The 9,938-nt window shown below is 39.5% G+C and overlaps 1 long non-coding RNA gene across 1 annotated transcript; it reads left to right on the top strand.

Moving 5' to 3' along the window:
• Positions 1-5,106: 5,106 nt before the first annotated feature.
• Positions 5,107-8,306, top strand: LOC123381738. The gene is made up of 3 exons (XR_006589098.1): positions 5,107-5,484; positions 7,508-7,585; positions 8,073-8,306. It is a non-coding gene; the product is annotated as an uncharacterized LOC123381738 (long non-coding RNA).
• Positions 8,307-9,938: the final 1,632 nt, after the last annotated feature.

The raw sequence follows: 9,938 nt of genomic DNA on the forward strand, positions 1-9,938 counted from the left end.
CTAGGAACTTTTTTTTGAGAGAGAGATACACAGGGAGACAGAGAATCCCAAGCAGGCTCTGTGCTGTCAGCACAGAGCCCAATGTGGGGCTTGATCTCATGAACCGTCAGATCATGACTTGAGCTGAAATCAAGAGTCGAATGCTTAACTGACTGAGCCACCCAGGCGCCCCCTGGAAACTTAAAAAAAAATCAGCAATGCAACTTAAAGAATGGACAAGTTGGCACTTTAGAGGCAACTTAGAGGCCAGCCTTTAATGTATGGACAAGTTGGTTCATGTCAGAAGTCTGATAAAAAGTGTAATTGCGAGGCTGTGGTAGTGTCTTTGGGATGGCCTCCATTAGAAGTCTAGAAAACTTAACCTTAAGAGAGTCGAAAATCTAAAAAGGAGAGGAATTGACACCTAACTTTAACAGTAGAGATTCCTTCCCTGTACTGGCCTTCCCTGCCAACTATGAAGTGCATATCTCCCAGCTTTGGCTTGGTAATACAGTGGTCAGGATGTGATAATCCTGGTCAGGTACAGTGGTCAGGTAATACAGTTCCTTTTTGTCAGCTGGCTCCTAGTGGACACTATTAAGATGGGGAACTAGAGAGAAATGGGAAGGCTGAGGATGGAAAAGGAGACTGCTCCTACTTTTTTGTCTCCTGATCCCATCAGGTTCCCCCTAATGGCCCTACCAGTAGTAGCAGGTGGCTCCAGGTTTCGTTTTCTTTTTTCTATTTCCTGCACCAGCCTCATTGAATCTTTCCAGATCACTAACACTCACCAGCTGTGTCCCTCCCAGTAAGTCTGAGTCTCAGCTCTGCACAGGTCCTCTTCTGAACTCCTGCTAGCACTGGTACCTCTTTCTTAGAGATGAGTGCCAAGTTCTTTAGGACCTTTCTTCCACACTTCTAAGTTCTTAGCTCCCTAGGGCCGGACTTGCTTGTTGCATTTACCATTTCTGTAATACCTCACTATTTTTTTTGTCTTTCATTAATTCTTTATATTAAATATCTATTAAAGTCACTGATAAATGTGACCGTGACTGATACATGTACTTTGCAGGACTATTTACAGTAGCCCCAGTGCTACTTTGATTTCACCATGGGAGTGCATAGCCTGAAACCCTCTATCTATTCCACACAGAGATACAATAATAATGTCGATCCACAGGTCTTGCCATAGCACAGCTGACAATCAGCTAAGCATGCTAAAAAAGGGAAACATGTTGGATTCTGCAGAGAGGTCATTATTTAACTTGTTTAGAACTTCTGGGCCCTGCCAAATCTCCATGGGCAAGCATTTTCTCTCCTCAAATTCTCTTTATAATCCTTTCATCCCCCACCCTCACCCCCAACTGTAAACGTTATCCCATGGTGTTCTGCTTTACGCATATGTCCCTGAGAATTCCATTTTGTCCTTGATTGGTACGCTGATTGGTACTCTTTCTTCTTTTTAAGGGGTGGGTGAAGTGAAGTCAGGAGCAGGGGTGAGGATGAATTTTCTGGGGGATTAGAGTATGGGGCCATTAAGAAGACATGAATCAGGGGGGCGCCTGGGTGGCTCAGTCAGTTAAGCATCTGACTTCGGCTCAGGTCATGATATCGTGGTTTGTGACTTCGAGCCCCACATTGGGCTCTTTGCTGACAGCTCAGAGCCTGGAGCCTGCTTCAGATTCTGTGTCTCCCTTTCTCTCTGTCCCTCCCCTGCTTGTGGGCTCTCTCTTTCACACACACACACACACACACACACACACACACACACACACACACACAAATTAACATAAAAAAAAAAAGAAGAAGACATGAATCAGGATGTCCAGAACACAGATTAAGGATACCTAATCCATAGAGTATGTATCAAGAAATTCTTCCTATAGAAGGCACATCTGAAATGAATCTTGAAGGATGAACTGGAGTTAACAGGATGAGAAGGGAGGAGCAGATAGGTTCCTGGAACTAGATAAGATGTACCTAAATATCTGGGTAAAAGGAGAAAATGGGAACATTTTGGCATATTATTACCTAGCAGATGGGAAAGTAGAAAATAAAATGAGCTTTCCTGCCATATCTATTTTCCTAGCCCAGAAAGACTTGTTGGGAACTGAATACTAAGAAAGCATCAGGATATTCAGAATTTTGATTGACTTTAATCAAAGCATATGATTTGTATTATAGTACCCACTAATTGTTTGGAGGTAGATGTATCTTATTTTCCCGATTAGACTAAGTTGAGACAGTGTTAAATGCTATTTTGTGTCCATCCACCACCACCTTACAAAAGTACACATAAAAACTTAACAGATGCATATGGCATAAATAAATGAAAAAGAATAAATGAAACCTCTAAAATAACATTACGTGTCATGAAAATGGGTCACTGAGACCAGTAGTCTATCTTGGAGAACATCATGTTTTTTCCCTTTTATGACGTTGATCTCAAAAAGTAAGGAATAAATCTACAATTCCCAGGGTTTCCCTATAATACCTTCTTAGCAAAATATGAATTTAGGTCATGATTGGGTCAGGAATGATTTTCCAAATACAACTGGAAGACAGTTTTTTCCTGGCTGTCATATAGGGGTTTGATTTATGGTAAAATAAAGAAAAATTTTTGCCATTTGGGGGATGTTTGGCTTCCAGCATGCTTCGTAGTTGTACTCTTATATTAATTCAGAGACCCTTCCTTGAAGGCAGTGGTTACCTTCTACTGTATGAACTGAAGGAGATATGTCCCCTTTCTCTTTTTATCCCAGTAAAATCAGACAGTAAAGCTATGACATGCACTTGGCCAACAGGTGTTATCTGGTAGGACTTCCAATCTTGAGACAGTGATAGCACAATTCAGTGAGACTGTTAGAGTTGTGTGACCTTCCCTGGTTTTCTTCTGCATAGTTCTCTAGAACTCACTTGGTACCTGTCAAGTTTACAAGCCTGGTCCTCCAGTCTTTTGATATCATTCCAATAAATTCTTTTTGCTTCAGACTATATGTGTCATTTTCTTTTGTTTGCAACCAAATGCCCAGGTGATATAGATGGTGTTGCTAAAATTGTAAGAAAACCTATCACTCTTTATCCTCACTCAAAACGGATTGCTTTAAAGAGCAAATAAAGTGAAATTTTGACCCACAAAAGAGCATTTCTGTTCTAAATATCAACCATTTGCAAACAAGTTTCTCACTGGATACAAAGGTTTTTGACAGGTATTGTAAATGTCTTCGAGTGACACACACATTTTTGGATAGAGATTTCAGGGTTTCCCCAGTGAATGTGATGAGTTGTCCAGATGGTGCCCTGATAGCCACTCAGCAGAGTCCTTTAACGATAACAATTAACAGCTAATTACATTTAATGCCTTGAAAGGAGTCCAGTAGCATTCATCTGATCAGAATCCATCCCTGGGTAGATCCAGAAGAGAGAAAAGACTTCCAGCATAGCCATCTGGATGCTCTTTTTTTCCATTGCTCTTGCCATTGAAGAGGCTTTAGTGATGTCCATGACTCCTTATGGAGTACATATTCTGCTTCTGGAAGCTGCTTAAAGGTGGGCCTTGCTGAATTAAATTGGCTTTTGTCCTATCAAAGGCAAGAATCAAGTTGGATGCAAATCTTCTGTTTGGATGGAGAGGACACGAAAGAAAGCTTGGAAAACCTGCACCAGACCTTTGTGGTGGCTCTAGGAGTCAGGACATATGAACAACTATGCCAAAAAAAGTTGGAACGAAATGCCTCAATTTATTAATTCAAAGAAATGTATGTTGCTTCTCCTCATATTTTCTCCCTCAACATTATTTCTCTTTGTATGGTATGTACAGAAAATTAGCATTATTATACAACTTAATAAATTTGTAGATTCTCAGTTTAGAATTCATGACAATTCTGATAGAAACTGGCATGGAGCATACATTTTTCAAAATATCTTATTTACTTTCTAATTAAAGTGATAGCCTGTCTACCTGACAGGTATAACTAATGCTAAGTTCTTCTTCCGTGGGAGACTACTGGACATGATGTAGCAATCTTCCATCTAGCAACTATATCTTGGTGTCACTGTTTACAAAGTCCAGGATCTACATGGCTGAGTCACTGTAGGCAGCAGGTGGTCAAGCAGTGAAATGTAATAAAATAATAATTTTTCCCCTCTGGAAATGGCCTCAAAACACAATAGAGTGCCTCCTGCCTCTATGTCCATATATTCCATGGGAATTTTCTTGTCAAAAGCAGAACCAACCATCTACCTAGTTGTAAATATCAATTGGCATCTCATTAAACACTACTTATAATTTTGTTTGATGTTTTTGTGCAATCAAAAGGAAGAAGAAAATACATATGACAATAAGAAACACTGTTAAATTTTGATTATATTTTCTCCTTCTCTGGTATGGGATTTTCTTATTTTCTTCTTTTGTATTTTCTTATTACATAGCTATTGGCTTTTTTGTCCATTTTGTGAACGTTTTGCTCTCTTTGTGTTATTGAAATGTGATTATTGGCAATAACATATTCATGTAGATATATCCAAGTAAAATAAAATACTGGCCAAAGAAATATAATGAGTATAATTAATGATGATATTAATAGTGATTTTCTTCTCAAGTGTTTTGTTATATGTGAAGTTATTTTGACTTCATCACAGTCTCATGAAACATTCTGGGCAAATGCTATCCTTTAGATTTTACAATGGAGGACACTGATGCCTAGAGACATTAAATGACTTGTTAAAGGTCACAGTTTATTTATTTTTTTAACATACATTACGGTGAAGGCTGAGCACCCCATGCTTCCCACTAAGAACTTCCATTTTCTTATTCAAGTGGAGGCTGAAAACTTTCATTGGCTAGAATATTTTAATTTCTACAACAGAACAGAGTTTGACCTACTGAATTGGCCTTTATGAAAGCTAATGAAGAATTAAGCTGCCTGAGAGCCTCGAGATGAAAGATCTTCCCAGGTCTTTCATATATTATAAACATATAGCAGGCAGGGACCAGGACTTGCCTTTGGACATTGTGAGGTACAGGGAAGGGATTAATAAACAAGGAGGAATGAATTGTCTGCTGGACACTTTTAATATTGAAGAGCTTCCAGTAATTGTCACACTTCTGCCCTTACTTCAGTCAGGTACACAGGGTTCCTTTTAGTCTCTAATCATCCTGTCAGTGATTACACATCTGTGGTCTTGGGGGCCACACATATCCAACAGGAGGGAGAGAACAACATGAGCAGAGAATACCACTCACTGCCTTGGGCCCAGAGCCTCTTTACTGTTTCTACTCATGAATGCTACTGCTTCAGATTCTTGAAGCTGTTGGGATTCTGAACCTGCTGTGACCTTCAAGATTCTATTGATATCTCCAGTCTTTCCTCAAACTGTGGACTTAACCCCTTCTTGCTCTCTGCTGACTTCAGACTTCTGTTTTATGAGTCCCAGTTTGCAGGACATCTTGGATTCCTGGCTGGCCGCCTCTCCTGACTTCAGATTCATATTTGTTCAACTCTGGTTAGAATTCAAAACTTCTCATTTTGCTTCTGTCTGATGATTGCTACCCTCTTCAATGCTTGGGCCTGACTTCACGCTTTCATTTGGTATTCTACAGTTTTCCTAATAATTTTTCATTGCTCTATTCCAAAGTTATCTAAGTTGGTTACCTGAGGATGAATGTTCAATATACAGTAAAATCCAAGGTGACTGCAACCACAGGAGGTCTGCGATGATGTTTCTGAGCAATAAAAACATAATAAAAATTTCTGCCTCTTAGAGATTGAACTTTTTTCCATGTTGAGTTCATACCGTGTTTGAATCTGGGAAGTACACTATTTAACACAATTCAGACCCTTTCCTATTCCTCACCCAATGGATGTAGTAAGGGGAAGACCCTAAAGAACTTGGTAGGAGTGGCAAAAAGTCAGAGCAGTGCTTTAGCCTCACTGGGTAGCGAGGACAGCCTTTCTCTGACTAGTAATTTCTCAAATATGGCTGTGCTTTTGACTTCAGGGCTGGAGATCTTGCTAAAGTACGGTTTTGTAGGTTCACCTAGAATATTTTATGGAAATACGAATATTTAACAAATTCTCCAATTGATTCTGATGCACAGGGCCAAAACATTAGTATTCGAGAACCACTGCTTTTGGTAACTGGGGATAACAATTATGAAGATCATAACTGAGAAAAAGAAAAATCTTAAAAGACATAGTTGATAAAGACTCTATATTTTAAGTCTGAGAAAAGAGCAATTGAGAGGAGATAGAATTCTCTGCAATTATTATGCAAGTTCTTGACACAAGAAGTTGAACAACCTCCAAAATTTTAGAGTTTGAAACATGGTAAAAGAGGATCGGTGAATCATTATGGTGAAATAAAAATAGAAGATAAAGTAAAGTAGAAGAGACACATTTCCCTTATCAACACCTGGCCGATGGTTTCACCAGTTGCGACTAGAGATGGATTGTGAGTTAATGTTAGTTCACAGTGTTTTGTAGTTTATGTTTATTGTGACATCTTTATAGTTCTTTTCTCATTGCAGGTGTTTTATTGTTCTCACTTAATGATGTCATTTCATCATAATTGCTTTTTTTCTAAAAAAATGAAGTCCCAAAGTAAACTATCACTCAGCTATTTTTATAAATGGGCAAGTTATCAGTGGGTAGGTCTTGAATGGCATCAGTAATTTGATGTCTAGAGTACGAAAAGTAGAAAAGCAGCTCTTCTTACAAAATTCTAACTTAATAAGACTTGTTCCTATCTGAGAATGATCAGGGATGATATTCAAAATATGAAACAACTGCCACGCTCCTTTTATCCTCTAAGTTAAATATCCACGTATATGTCTAAAACCACGTAACTATTTACCTAGTGACATAAATCATTCATCCAATTTAATACTTTTCAAATCAGTTGTTGATTTGTTTAGAAATTTGAGAGCATGATCTTTTATCTGTCATGTCACCGACTAAATGTTTCTCCTGGCTGAGTCATGATTTGATTTTGGGAAGCACATATGCTATTTCAGTGACTTCTTCATTAAATGGATAGTGAATACATTCCTGGTACTTGTACTTTTAGCATTTTGAAGGCAGCTGGCTGCCCTCCCTATATGTGAGGAGAGCCTGAATTTCAACCAGTCGGGATAATGTTGCCACAAGTGCTACCAGCTGCTCTGCCAACTTGCTTCTGCAAATGTTGGGCTCCCTCCAGACAGCAGGTGGGCCTAAGAACATGACACTGCACTGTTGCTCCTACCAGCTTTGTCCACTCAACATCCACCAGGTGTTGCCCATGTTGGTACTAGCAAGATTCACAGGTTCAATTTCCTGCCTCTGCTGTTGCTGAACAACATTTTTAGGTGGAGGTTATCCACGTAACCCATATAAAAGAATTTCATAACTGCATGCTTAGCATGGCTATACTGACATAGACTGGTTGAAAAGTTCAGGGCTGGTACGGTGGCTTGATAGTCTTTAGGAATCTCAGTTCCTCCTCTTCTTTTCTGATGCTCTGTCATACTCGGCATTCTGTCTTACAGTTCAAAACAGTGACTCAAGCTCCAGTCATCATGCCATATTCCAGCCAGAAGGAAGGTAGCAGAATGGAGGGAAGAAAGGTATGACACCTTTTTAAACAAAGACTTCCTTGAAGACCCATGCAACATTTTTCTTTACACTTCTTTGTCTAATATTTAGCTACAGCATCACATGTAGGAGCAAGCAAGCCTCGAAAATCTAGTCTGTCAACTGAGAGGCTATGTTTCTATCCCATAATCAAGATGATGGCTAAAGACTGGCTGCTGAAGGGAACTTGCATCCTGCCACAGCATGTTTTAATTTATTCCCTTGTTTCCTTAAGGATGAGAGCAAAAAGCCCAAACACAAAGAAACAGATGGAAAATATAGAATGCCTATTCAAATTATCATCTGAAGGTATTTAGATTCAGGCTTAGGAACTTTTGAAAACACTTGCCAGGAACAACTTTCTTTCATCAGTATACTAAGAGATCTTCATCTTCTGGTCCTACCTCCCCGGAAATCCTTGACTTGGACTTGGATGCTGATTAAAACAATGACAATATTTTTTGTGTGTGTTGTTTAAAGGCTTTAGGGGAAGAAAACAGAGATTGGCAGCTCTGGATATTGCTGACTATGTCTTGGGTGCTGGAGAGAAACAAACTGAGAGCAGCCCTGAGTTCATAGTTGATGCTGTCCCACCACTCGGCTACATCCAGTTGCGAAGATTTTATAAGAAGAAACTAAATCTTCCCAAGAACTCAAGTCTGAGGGGGAAAAAAAAACCAAACTCACATACATGAGAATGGTAAACATTTTCAAGCGGTCCCTTTTTTGGTATGTTTTAATTGCCTCCTGTTCATGCTGTTGGTGAGGGAAAGATTCCCATCCCGGGGTGATGGAGACGGCCAAACACGTGACACCTGACACCGGACAAATGAGTTTGACAGCAGTTTACTAGTCACACAAGCCTATGGTCTGGTAGGAGTGGATACGGTATGCCATCGAGGGCCATACAGAGCAAACAGGCTGTACAGTAGTGAGAGGGTGAGATGCTCCTTGGTTCCTTTGGGAGGATGTGACTGGCTTGTTTGAATCATTCTGTAGGTTGGCAGGAAACTGAAACTCCCTACCCAGGGATGAGCAGGAACTGTGCTGGTTCCTTTGATAAGAAGAACTGTTTGGCTAGAGGACCTTATCTCAGGGAGTGGAGTTGAGAGGGGACTTTGTAGTCCATTAGACCATTCACAGCCCTTCTGATTTTTGCCAGATGTCAAGGCAGCATGTAATATTGAGCCTTAATTTTAGGCCTTACACCACATGCTGCAGATTTCCCTGGGCTGGGGGTTCCTTCTGCTCCTTATTGGAGACTTAAGCCTTTGTAATTTTACCTTCCATTTGCTCAAGTGCAGGGAATAGTCAATGCTTGACTGAAATTTCTTTTCTTTGAAAAGTGATATTTTTTCAGAAAAAATACTTATAGGTTCATAGCCTTGATACTACAACAAGTAAAGAGAAAATATATTGCTTCTTTCTTTCTCCTCCTCAGAGGACGTGTCATCAATAGGACAGCCCCTGCCATGCAGTTTGCAGAACCATAGTAGTATGGGTCTCTGCCAGAGGAAAGGAGGGTAGACTGGGTTAGGGAATCTGACATAGGTCTGTAGCTGGTCCACAATGGGGACAGTCAGATAACTACGATATCCATCCATCTTCAAAGCTAGAATAATATCTTCAAATCTTTCTCTGGCTATGAACCTCTGCTTCCATTATCACATTTTCTCTATGACTCTTCTACCTGTCTCGTACAAGGACTCCTATGATTACATTAGACAAAGCTGTGCAATTCAGGATAATCTCTTCACATCAAAACGCTTAATTTAATCATAGCTGCAAAGTCCCCTTTTGTCATGTAACATAACATATTCACAGGTTCCAGAGATTAGGGTATGGACTATGGGGAGGCCATCATTCTGCTTATCATACAAGGATAGGAAATAAATAAATAAATGCATGCATGCATACATACATACATACATAAATACGTAAGTAAAAATTTGTGTTTACTAATTAGACAAAAAATATCTATTGTCTCTTTCTATGCATGATCTCTTGAAGCTATCTATTTCTAACTTTTCATTCCCATCGAACCACGCTTCACTTTGCCACTTTTGTATTTTTGCTAAGTGTTCACTTCATCTAACAATTACTTGCTATATCCTTTTCTGCTTTCCAAAATTTGCTAATTCATTGTCAAATTACATTTCATCTTGTGGGTAAACTGAGGTGAACAATATTTAGACTATATTCTTCCCTGTCCTATGAGACTTCTTTTGAGTTTTTATTGTTTAGTTCAGTTAGTTTTCAGTATTAGGCTTTTCCACAAACATGGCAGGTGATTGGACTGAGTTTGTTCATTACAAACCATAGAGGAAATTCATCCAAGTGACCCAT

Source organism: Felis catus, chromosome D4, assembly GCF_018350175.1.
Source record: "Felis catus isolate Fca126 chromosome D4, F.catus_Fca126_mat1.0, whole genome shotgun sequence".
NCBI classification, from domain to species: domain Eukaryota; kingdom Metazoa; phylum Chordata; class Mammalia; order Carnivora; family Felidae; genus Felis; species Felis catus.